Below are 13,093 nucleotides of genomic sequence, written 5' to 3'. Positions count from 1 at the left end.
GCTCTATTTTTCCCTGACTTATACGAACAAGTGAGTTTTCTTTTTCGTCTTCTTATTTTTCACTAGAAGAAAAAAGGCGCCTCGTTTTCTTCTTGGAATGTCACCATTTCCTTCTCGATGAATCTTTTTTTGCCTCTCATCTAGCATGGAGAAAAACGCCTCCTTTTCTCTCAAATTCTGGTTTTAATTGGTTATAAGTACTGAATTTTTGTTCAGGTTTTTGACAAATTGAAACGATAGTAGTGGAAGGCTTTGGATCGATCAAGGTATGCCTCCATATATGTCTTAATTTCTCTAACCCTTTTCATTTCATTTCCTGCTAATTGGCGTGGGTTTTTCTTATTTCCCCCTTTAATGAATTTAGTTTTACTGACCGTAAATTTGATGATCTCTGATATTGTTATTATATTTTGGAAGCAAAGCTTGATGAAGAGAGGGAAAAACTAGAACACTGGTGTTTCTGGATCTGGCAAAGTAGAAGTTTAAGAGAAATCAAGGAGTAGCATCGGTTATCACTCTGTCAATCTATCATCATGTTCGAATTAAGCTTATATGTTTTTATTTCAATTGGCAGCTTTGACTTCTAAAAAGGCTTCATGAAAATGAATATCGACCATTTGATTAAATTTCTGAAAGAAATTAATCTTTTAAAGGCTTGGTCACAAGTTCACAAGAAATAAGGGCGAAAGCCTGAAGTATGTCAGACGAGAGGAAAGCGAAAAATAGACGCGTAGACAAATCATAAGTTCGGTAAAAAGATTGTAGACCTGAGACTCACAAGTTCTTCCAGATGAAATCATCTGCTGTCTCTTCAAAGTTTTATCTCCTCGTGACATCGCTCGTCTTTCTTGCGTCAACAGGTTTGTATATCATTTCCTTTTTAATCCTTATTTGTGATAAATCTAGTTGGGCAATTTTGGTTTTGGTTATAGTTTCGAACCAGATATTATAATAGTCAACAACATGTAATGAATTTATATGTCTTGAATCTTCAGTTTGATGTTCATACTGTGTAATGAAGAACCATTATGGATGATATTATGCTTTAGGAGTGTTATTGGTCAATTGCAGGTTCTAGATGTGTGGGGGTTTTAACTCGGTTTATCCTTGCACTTGGAAAATGGTTGGATGCTCTGCTGACGGTGTTGTTATCTATTTGTAAGTGGTCTTGTTATATGTTTTTTTTTAGTAGTGATGTGAGAAGGTTACACTCATAAATCTTGCAGCCATATCATGAATAGCCGCTTTGATGTTCAGGAAGTACCATGCATGGTGCTCTTTCTTTGAATCATGGTCCTATCTCAATTGTTGTTTTTATCATGCTTTATGGTACTATTATAACATTTATGAGTAAACACATATTTAGCACACTTTACATCTTATAACCTTGTTATACATGAAAGATCAGGGGCATTTTTTGTTTAGTTTTAGAACTATAAATGTGCATAAATCAACATTTTTTTTTCCTTATTTTTTGCTTTCATCAGACTTGTATGAAGTTCACAAGGTATTCAATTTCTTCTGTATGTTATATATGTCATTGCCTTTATGTCCCATTATGTTTGTGCTTGTCATACAAATTTTTGCAAGCATGGCGTCATGCATATACACAATACACACTGATTCACTCCTCTTGTTACGTGTTTTAGGCAATGATCAAGGAGAGCCTAGGGGATCCCAAGCTTCGAGGAGTTCAGCTCCTCCAAAGATCTTACCCATTGAAACGCCAGCAATATCTTTGGATGAACTGAAGAGGTTGACTTCTAACTTTGGGACAAAGGTTTTAGTTGGAGAAGGGTCTTATGGTCGAGTTTTCTCTGCGACCCTAAGTACTGGTGAGTCTGCACTTGTAAAGATGCTAGATCCCTTAACACACAAGAGCCGATTCTGATTTTGTCGCTTTCGGGTGACTTGAGTAATAAAATGAAATATGTATAGCTCTTTGAAGGGCAGTATATGAGGTTTAAGCCTGATTCATTGTCTTTAAGCTTGATTCATTGTCTTGACTTTAAAATTTGTTGGCGGCAGTTATCAACAGTTTCTAGACTAAAGCATGAGCATTTTGTGGAATTGTTGGGCTACTGTTTGGAGGCAAACAATCGAATTTTGATATATCAGTATGCAACGAAGGGTTCTTTACATGACTTCTACATGGTATATCTAATGCGTTCTCTATCAGTTGGACTTATTAACTCTACTGATCATATATGTGACAGCTTACTATTTTTGTTCTCATTTTCATCTCTTGGAACTTAAATTGCTAAGTCACTAATTTCTTTATGTAGGAAGGAAGGGAGTACAGGGGTTGCACTCGCCCCGTTCTCACCGGAACCAATGAGTCAAGATTGCTTATGGCGCGGCAAAAGGGCTCGAGTATCTTCATGAAAAGGTCCAACCCTCTATAGTACATCGGGATGTTAGATCAAGCAATGTTCTTGTCTTTGATGAATTTTTCTCAAAGATAGCAGATTTCAATTTGACAAATCAGTCCCCGATCTGAAGATCTCGCCCTCTGATTCGACTAAAGTGTTGGGAACTTTCGGATATCATGCTCCAGAGTAAGTTTATGAATATCTTATCATCTTGGTTCCCCCTTTTTCTTGTGATATGTTTTTTTAGATTTCTTTTGTTTCGCTTTTAGCTCTCCATATTCACATATGATATTAATGGCTCTCTGCTTTGGGTTCTGAACATGTTACTGGGTTTAATAAAACCTATGAATACATTCCATAACGTATGCTCATACTGAATGTCATTTATTTGCTCTGAATGTTATACTGTTCTTTCTTGATTCAGGTATGCTAGGACGTCTACAGTGTTGGCGTTGTTCTTCTAGAGCTTTTGATAGGGAGAAAGCCAGTAAATCATACAATGCCTAAGGGACAACAGAGTCTTGTTACTTGGGTGTGTGAATATGCTTTTTTTTTCTTAGGTGTATTAGTTTATGATGGTAGTTGTTCTAACAGCTGCTGTAATCTTTAACTGCTTTCTGTGATAATAAGGCGACTCCGAGGTTGAGTGAAGATAAAGTAAAGCAATGTATAGATCCCAAGCTAAAGGTTTCCTTCCCACTTCCCTTCATACTTGAATTCCAAACAATGAACTAGGCTTTCTTCATTCTACATTTCTAGTACAGTTGGAATCTAATCTTTCTATTGTAATATTTCAGTTGGCAGCAGTGGCAGCTTTGTGCGTTCAATATGAAGCAGACTTTTGTGGAATTGTTGGGCTACTGTTTGGAGGCAAACAATCGAATTTTGATATATCAGTATGCAACGAAGGGTTCTTTACATGGCATTCTACATGGTATATCTAATGCGTTCCCTTTCAGTTGGACTTATTAGCTCTACTGATCATATATGTGACAGCTTACTATTTTTGTTCTCATTTTCATCTCTTAGAACTTAAATTGCTTAGTCACTAATTTCTTTATGTAGGAAGGAAGGGAGTACAGGGGGCTACACCTAGCCCTGTTCTCAGCTGGAACCAAAGAGTCAACCTTTCACATCACTTCTCACATGTTAAGTCACTAATTCATGTTGAGTGTAACCTTCTCACATCACTCGGTTTCTTACTTTTTTTTTCTTGGTAATTTCTTACGTTCTTTCCTTTGCAAATTAGGTAAAGGGTTATTTGTGTATACAAATAAGATATCCTACAGTGGTGTACATTTGGGGCTTAACCAACATGATTCTCTGTCATAGTAGTGTTGATCGTATCTCTTTCATTTAGTAGTTATATGATTATATTTTTAGTTTACTTATTAAACAAACTAACACATTCTTCTTCATATTGTTTTTAGGTTATAAGTGAGATAGCATGGTAACTCGATTAAGTTTGTTTGAGATGGATCGGTTTATTAGCAATTTGTTGAATGGGTTATGTAAATTGCATTAATGTTGGATTATGACTTGATTTTGAATCAAGTGCTTGAGTTATTTAATTTTTTTCTTCGTGAATAAATCATGTAATATGAACAAGTTCTTGGAATGATTTATGTTGGTAATAAAAGTATGATTCTTGTTTCCGTAACTTAAGTTGTCAAGGTGTATGAATGCGTTGGGTTTATAGGAATTTCAAATTTACAGGAATTTTTAGATTTACAGGAAAAAATAGTGAAGAAGTTATGATGGCTTCCAAAGAACGTTACTTACCAATTCTTGACAGTTTTTAATGTTAATTTATTGACGCTGTTGTTTCTCATGGTGACGCTTAAATAAAAACAGTCATAAATAAGGTTTATTTTTTGATGTTTTTTCTAGTAAAACTATGACGGTTAAGTAAAACATGTCACGCAAAAGGATCCAATTATGACGTTTATAAATGAATTTTTGTCATATTAAGTTTGAGCGTTTATGTCATCTTATTCAGAACCGTCATCAAAATTATGACGCTTTTGGTTAACTTTTATGACGGGCTCTATAATGACAGTTGTTTTTTAAATGAAAAAAATGTCATTAAACCTGTTTCATGACGGCGAAAAGCCGTCATCACATGTCTTTTTTTTAGTAGTGGCATAACACCAACAAATGCCCAAATAGAGTAAACTTTGTGTGGGTTCCACGAAATACAACCACCCAAACAGATGAGGCACGAACTAGTTGTCTGAGAAATGTGGATGGAGCATCAATACTACAAGAGAAGGAAAATAATGTTGAGGAATCAGTGGATGATCTGGATGGGGAAAACAGTAATGGGGTCATGATTATTAGAAATGACAACATAAACTTGGACTACTACCCGGAGAGTAATGTAGTGGTGAACAATCCATTCTCGGTGTTGGATGAGGAGGAAACTCAGGAAACTGAAAACAATTTTTCTGATAATGTTCCAGGAGAAGATATCAGGGAGGAACAAGACACTCATGCAATGAGTACAATTACAAAACTGGTCCCCTATGTAGAACCAACTTCTTGCTTCTTTGATGCTCTTGAAAATCCATCAAAACAAGTGAATTCTTTTGTAGAGTGATAAGATCCTAAAAGTGTAGTTTTAACCCCTTAATAATATTATATTTAGACCAATTATGTGTATAATAAATAAGAGTTAATACTGCTTATGTGCTTTTGTGTATTTCAAGTCTTGGAGTTAAATATGTGAAGAAACATGTCACTTTTGCAAGAGAAATGAGCAAAGGTTAGTTGCTAAGAAGTTCTATGACTAAATACCAAGATTTAAGGAGAAAAAACCTTTTTAAAGCCTGGTCAAAGCTGAAAAGTCAAAGTCAACGCGGGCAGAAATAGAGCATAAAAGTCAACAGAACTTCTGCAGGCCGTATCTTTGGACTCAGCCTATTATATGTCAAAACGACCAGATCGGAAAGTGATTTCTAACTGTTTAGGCTTTGATCTAATCAGAGGAGCAAAAGTGGATGAAAAGGCTGTTGAAGTAATTTCCAACAGAGAAACCCTTTTTGGACTTAAGTAATTAGGTTTTGGGCTTAATTTAAGGGCCCAAAACATGGCTCCAAAGCCCATGCACGAAATTGTAAACCTAGCCCTCTTTTATATAAAGAAGACTAAGGCATAACTCTAAAGTACTTAGGTTTTAATTCATATAACCCTTCTATTAGTTTTAAGTTAGTTAATTATTCAGTACTTAGTTTTTAATATAGTTTTCCATTCTTAGACTCTCTTCCATTAGATTAATAAAGCTAAGTTATTGTTATTATGATGTCTTCTTCTTATTCTTCTTTTAATGATAGTCTAATGAATCTTAGCTAAACCTCCATTAGAGGGGTTTGAAGAAGCTTTGATGAAGACTTGATGTGTTAGTATAGAAATAGTTGTAGTAATCTATTCCACTATAGAAGGTAGTTAATTCACCATGAGAATGGGTTTAAATTACCTCACATGCTAATTATTAGTTGGTAGAGATTACCATGAATAATTAGGGATTAAAAATACCCAACCTTCATGTGAAAGCATAAAGATTAGGATTACAACAAATCTATACTAGCATATTAAGAATAAATCAAGGTGGAGTCAAATCCCCCTAATACCTTTCTTCTCATTCACATTTTATAATCAATTTGCCATAATATAGTTTAGAACATTTTAATTAGCTATTTCACCATATTAGTTTTATTCAATTATTGCTCTCATGGATATTATAGGATTGTTAATCTAGAGAAATTATTACGTCTACGAACTAGGAATGGAACGAATTCTTTACTCCACCATATTGCAAGATAATCGAGAGTAGAAAACTTTGATATAGAATAAATCCTTGTTAGTTTTACTTATTCTTAACATAATTAGTTAAGAGTAGGTAAAACATTAGTTTTAACAATTATCATAGAGGAACTTGCAGTTTACAAGGACATGGAACCAGTTCCAGCAGAAGAACTCAACAATGCTTCTAAGCAAGTATTCAATGATCACATTGCGAAAAAGCATGCAGCCCGACCTGTAGATATAACATCAGCCCTTGTTACTAGAAACTAGCAGAAACAACAAGCATAAAAGGCATCATTTTAAGTACAAAAGTGTAAGCAGAGTGAGCAGCAATTCCTTCAAAGTTTAACAAGGGGAAGGGGGAGAGGGAAAGCAAAAGGCCCTGGAAGGAAGTAACCTCTCTTTTACAAGGGGTTTGAGGGGAAATAAAAATATTTTTATTAACATTGTCGAAATTATGAATATGGAATGTTAGAGGCATCAATGATATAGCAAAAGAAAGGGAAATTAATAAAGTTAGACTTGAGAATAAGTTGTGTATGATGTACTGGAGACAAAAGTCAGAGCTGACAAATATGACATTATTAGAGGTACTTGCTGCCCCTTTTGGTATTCTTTGCACAATTATAATAATGATCCTACTGGAAGAATTTGGTTTTGTTGGGATCCAGGATTCATACAAGTGACTCCCATTAAAGACACCTCCCAGATGATCCATTGTAAGGTAACAGTCCTACCTACGAATCATAATTTTCTATTAACTGTGGTCTATGCCAGTAATTCTTCTAGGGAAAGACAAAATCTGTGGAATGATTTGATCTCTCTGAGTAACAGTATTATTTCTCCATGGAGTGTAAGTGGAGACTTTAATAGCATCTTATTTTTGCATGAAAGAATTAGAAGTGAACCAGCGCATCCTAGAGAACTGAGGGACTTCTCTAACTGTGTAAACTCTATTGGGCTAGTGGACATGATTTTCACAGGGAGTTTTTTCACTTGGACAAACAATTCTGAGGGAACAAGAAGGAAATGCTCAGAGATCGATAGATGCTTAGTAAATGTGCATTGGGGATCATTGTTTCCCGCCTCTGAAGCTGAGTTCCTGCCTCAAGGAGTGTCAGACCACACCCCCATGATCTTGACCTGGTACACTCCAGTAAGGTATGCCCATCCTTTTAGATTCTGCAATGCTTGGGTTCTACATCCAACTTTTATTGATACAATGAAAGCATCTTGGGAGAATCAGATAGTGGGCAATCCTCTTGACATTTTAGCCCAAAAGATGAAGATCTTAAAAGGGACTCTAAAAAGTTGGTCTAAACAGAACTTCTCTGATATTGGTCAAAGAACAGAGACGGTAAGAATCAAAGTCTTTGCTATATAAAAAGATTTGAATGCAAATCAAAAGAACTCTAATCTTTTTACGCAAGAAAAACAAGCAAGAAAGAACTATTCAGATCTGTTGAGATGGAGTATGAAGACATCAACAAGCAAAGTGCAAGTTGCCAATGGTCACTATAGGTAGACAGATGCACAACATTCTTTCATAACATCATAAAGGAAAGAAGAATGAAGAATAAGATATGGTCCATTAATGATAGCAATGGAGATAAAATCACTGGTGCAGAAGTGGTGGAGTTCATTGTTACTCATTACAAAAAGTAGCTGGGACAGAGGTCTGATGTAAACATAGACATCTTCGAGGAGGTGCAAGTCAGAGAAACACTAGAAACAGCCAATGCAACTCTTTTGGATGTTGATGTAACCACAGAAGACATCAAAAAGGCCTTGTTCGCCATGGACAACATAAAAGCCCCGAGACCAGATGGGTTTAACCCATTCTTCTATAAGTCTTACTAGTTTGTAGTTGGTGAAGATTTTGTAAAGGATATAAGCTATGTCTTCTCCTCAAACACTATACCACCCGGATTCAACTCCACCTTCTTCTGTTTGATCCCTAAAATCCAAAATCCTTCAAAGATTTCAGATTTCTGCCCTATAGCCTTGTGTAACACCACCTACAAGTGTGTTGCTAAGATCATCTCGAATAGACTACAGCCTCTCATGCTATCTCTAGTGGACATAAACCAATCTTCTTTCATTAAAGGAAGGTCTATTCAAGATAACCTCCTCTTGTCCCATGAACTTCTCAGAAGTTATAATAGGAAGTATATTTCTCCTAGGTGTACCCTAAAGGTGGATATAAGTGAAGCTTATGATACCGTCAGTTGGATGGCATTGGAAGCTATGCTGAGCAAACTTAAGTTTCCTCCGAAGATTCACAATTGGATTAAGTTATGCTACTCAACTACTCTCTTCTCTATTCTGATCAATGGTAAGCCTGAGAGTTACTTTCATGCTAAAAGGGGGCTCAGGCAAGGGGACCCCTTATCACCATACTTGTTTGTCCTAGTCATGGAAGCCTTGAGTTGTCTGCTTAGAAAGGGACTGAATAACAACACCATCAAAGCTCATCCAAAATGCAAGAAATCTGAAGTTATCAATCTATGTTTTGTTGATGACCTTATGCTCTTCTTCAAAGGTGAAAGTCAATCAGCCATAGAGATCATGAAGGTCCTAGACAAGTTCTTGGAAGGTATTGGGCTGAAGATCAATACTCAAAAGACTACACTCATTACAGGAGGTTTGAGTGAAGATGAAAGTACTCTCCTAGCAGATACATTAGAAGTGCAACTGTCTACACTTCCTATAACTTATTTGGGATTTCCACTTACTTCCACAGGGCTTGGGATTAGAGATTGTCAACCTCTAATAGAAAAAATCACTGAAAGGATTCAGAATTGGAAAAATAGATGCTTGTCACATGCAGGAAGGTTACAACTCATCCATTCAGTCTTATATTATTTTCATGTATACTGGGCTAGAACTTTTGTACTGCCACTCACTGTGTTGGAACAAGTTACAAAAATATGTAACAAATTCCTTTGGAATGGTTCAGACATGGGAAATAAAATGCATCATGCTAGTAGGGATTGCACTGCATTTCTCAAGCAAGAAGGAGGACTGGGAATCTTGAACCTATAGCTATGGAACCAAACGTCATATTGTGGCCTAGTGTACAAGATTGTTTCAAGAGAAAACAGCCTGTGGGTAAAGTGGGTTTGGAATCATCACATCAAGGACAAACATTTTTGGGTTATGACTACTCCAAAAGATTGCTCGTGGGTGTGGAGAAATTTACTGGACACTAGGAAAATAACAAGGAGATTTATCCAATACATTATTGCTACAGGGGCTGACACTTCCTTATGGTATGATCTGTGGTGTGGTGAGACTCCTCTTATAGAAGATGATAAAACATAAAAAATGATAGTTTACCTACGAAATGAACGATAAAACTCAAAACGTAAGTAAACTAAAACTTAATACGTGCTTAATTTATCGAGTTTTCTACTCTCAATTCTATCGAAATAGAGTGGAGTAATAAATTCATTCCACTCCTAGTTCTTTAGCATGGAATGTTTTCTAGTCTAATTAATTGGTCTTAAGTCTAATGAGAGATTTACGAGGGGAATTCTATACTACGAGGTGAATTCAATTAACAAGTTACTTAATAACTGAAATGATAGAATGCTAAGGGGGTTGAATCTAGATAAAGAATTAAAGGGAATTGAATCCACCTTAACTCGACTTAATCCTACTAACAAAGACTCGTCGTGATCCAAATTGAATGATTAGCATATCAAAATAGTAATTCTAATCCCTAATTATACATGGCATTTCTACCAATTCATAACTAGCATGTGAGCGATTAAACCCATTCTCATGGTGAATTAATCGTTTCTAGAGTGGAATAATTATCACGATGATTTCTAAGTTTAACAAGGATTAAGCGTTATCAAGGCTTCTTCAACCCCTCTAATGGAGGTTTAGCCTTGATTCATACTACTATCATTTCCCATTTATTTAAAACTAGACATTATATAAAAATTCTATCTTTATGCAACTTATCTAAACAATAATTGAAATCTTAGGTAATAACTAGGAAATGAATAACAAGTAATAAAGGAATTTAGACCTAAACAATGGTAAATGACAAAAATCGAAATTGACAAACTAACTATTTTATTTATCAAACTAATGAAGAACAATGATTCTAAGAGTTTAATCTAAAACAATAATTGAATTTAAACTAAACTTAATTTTTATTTAATGAAAATCAGATCTAGAATTATTTATAGTTTTATGTCTAACTAGCTACCATTAACAAAGAGCTAAGCTTTGGCTTTTATATGTTCATATCCAAAAATAATGTATGGGCTTGGATCCATGTTTTGGGCCAGAGAATCAGGCCCAAAACCCAATACTTTCAGTCCAAAAAGGCCTCTTCAATTGTAGTTGGCTTCGATAGACTTTTCGTCCACTTCTGCTCCTCTGATTGGGCCAAGGCTTGGACCATTGGAAAGCTCTTTCAGAGCCGGTCATTTTGACATAAGGTAGACCCAATTCCGAGGCCTAAGTCCAAAGATACGGCCTTCGGAAGTTCTGCTGACTTTGTGTGCTGTTTTTGCCCGCGTTGACTTTGACTTTTTAGCTTTGACCGGGCTTTAGAAAGACTTTGTCTTCTTGAATCTTGGCCTTTAATCACAGAACTCCTTAGCAACCAACCATTGCTCCTTTATCTCATCAAAGTGGCACATTTCTGCACATAATTGACTTTGAAGCCTGAAACGCATAAAAACACGTAATCAGTATTAACTCTTAATTATTACTCATATTATTTGTCTAAAAGTATGACTGTTACAGGGTTAAAACTACAGTTTTGGGCTCTTATCAGAAGACATCTATGCAAAAGATGCTCTCCATTTACCTCTTAACGCAAAGGTTAGTTCTTTGATCACTAATAACGAATGGAACCACACAGTGTGTGCTCTACCTACATGATAAGAGCCCAAAACTATAGTTTTAACCCCTTCACAATAATACTTTTAGACCAATTATGTGAGTAATAAATAAGAATTAATGCTAATTACGTGCTTTTATATATTTCAGGCATTGAAGTCAATTATGTGTAGAAATGTGCCACTTTGGCGATATAAAGGAGCAAAGGGTTGGTTGCTAAGAAGTTCTGGGATTAAAGGCCAAGGCGGGCAGAAACAGCACACAAAAGTTAGCAGAACTTTTGAAGATCGTATCTTTTAACTTAGGCCTCCGAATTGGGCGTACCTTATGTCAAAACGACCGGCTCAAAAAGAGCTTTCCAATGGTCTAAACCTTGACCCAATCAATAGAGCAAAAGTGGACGAAAATCCTATTGAAGTCAAAGCTAGCTGAAAAGAGGCATGTGGACTGAAGAAATTGGGTTTTGGGCTCGATTTTCCGGCACAAAATATGGACCCTCAGCCCATGCACAAAAATGTGGATCTGGTCTCCTCCATTTCCACACACAAGACTTAGCTCAAAAAATTAGCTTAGGTTAGAAGGTAGCCATTAGGGTAGCCATTAAAAAGCTTAGCTTCTAGATCTAGTTTTTGAGTTTTGAATTAATTAATTAATTAGTTTCCATTCCATTAATTAGTTTCATTCCTTGTTTTAGATTAAGTATTTGAATCATTGTTTATCATTGATTAGATAAATAAAATAGTTAGTTCTTGTTAAATTCAATTATATTATTTAAAATTGTTTACATCTAATTTCAATTCTTCTTATTCAATAAATTCTTAGTTGTTAATTTAGATTTCAATTATTGTTTAGTTGAATTTAGTAAAGTTAGAATCTTTATATGATGTCTAGTTTTAACTCAATTGGAAATGATAGTTTGATGAATCAAGGCTAAACCTCCATTAGAGGGGTTTGATGAAGCCTTGATGAAAACTTGATTGTGTAGTGTAGAATCGTTGTAAGAGTCTATTCCACTCTAGAAGGGAGTTGATTCGCCATGAGAATGGGTGGACTTCCTCACATGCTAGTTATGAATTGGTAAAGATGTTATGTATAATTAGGGATTAGAACGACTAATTCTTACCGTAAAAACGTAAGAATTGGATTACAACAATCTATGCTAGTTCTTAAGTTGGATTCAAGGTGGATTCAATTCCCCCCTAATTCTTATTCTAGATTCAAACCTTAGTATTCCGTAGCATTTAAGTAGTATAATTCGTAATTCTCGCAGTGACTTTGGTAGGATTGATAGTCGTAGGAAACTTGAGTGCTAAAGAACTAGGAGTGGAACGAATCTTCTATTCCAACTCTACTTTAATAGTATCGAGAGTAGAAATCTTTGATAATCACGAGTATAGTCGAGTTTTAGTTTTACTTGCGTTTAGAGTTTCATTGCTTTATTCATTAGTAAAACTATTCAATTTTACTATTATCAAATGGTGCCGCTGCCATCTTAGTTGCCTTTAGCATTGTTTTCTTTAGAATTGTTAATTTTCCAAAGTCCCATAACCCACCCACCCTTGTTTGATTCTCACTGTGGTTGTCCGTTTCAGCAATGAAAATTTTCCTCAAAAATTTACACGGAAGCGACCCATACGGTAGGCTAAATTGGGGTGCGACCAAACTCCAACTCCAACTCTTTTGGGCTGAGCGACCATGCTTGATAAGGCAAAACACGAAGCCCCTGACGCTTGGACCTCGAGTTTTTCCTTGAACACTACTTGCGCCCCACCAAGGCTAAATTGGAGCGCGCCCTGCACCCAAGAACCTGGAACTCCAGCTCGAACCTGAGCGCTACTTGCTTAGGCCTATTCTGAGTGCGACCTGCGCCCTCTGCTGAAACCGCTCGATTTCCACAGGTTTGTTTCAAACTTCTATTTCTTTCAAGGTTTTCAATGTTCTAACTTGTTATACACACTGAGCATGCGTAAACAAGACGCTATTCATAAGCGAAATAAGGAGGCATTCAGGTACTCTTTTCTTCCACACCTTGCATCTCCTGTTAGAAGCTCATA

At 35.9% G+C, this 13,093-nt stretch overlaps 1 pseudogene; it reads left to right on the top strand.

The window, feature by feature from the left end:
• The first annotated feature begins 1,591 nt into the window (after positions 1 to 1,591).
• Positions 1,592 to 4,971, top strand: LOC147509828 (protein CYTOSOLIC ABA RECEPTOR KINASE 4-like; annotated as a pseudogene).
• The last annotated feature ends 8,122 nt before the right edge of the window (positions 4,972 to 13,093 follow it).

Source organism: Coptis chinensis, chromosome 3 (assembly GCF_015680905.1).
Source record: "Coptis chinensis isolate HL-2020 chromosome 3, ASM1568090v1, whole genome shotgun sequence".
Classification (NCBI taxonomy): domain Eukaryota; kingdom Viridiplantae; phylum Streptophyta; class Magnoliopsida; order Ranunculales; family Ranunculaceae; genus Coptis; species Coptis chinensis.
Note: the sequence above shows the minus strand (reverse complement) of the source record. Positions and strands in the feature narration are given on the sequence as shown.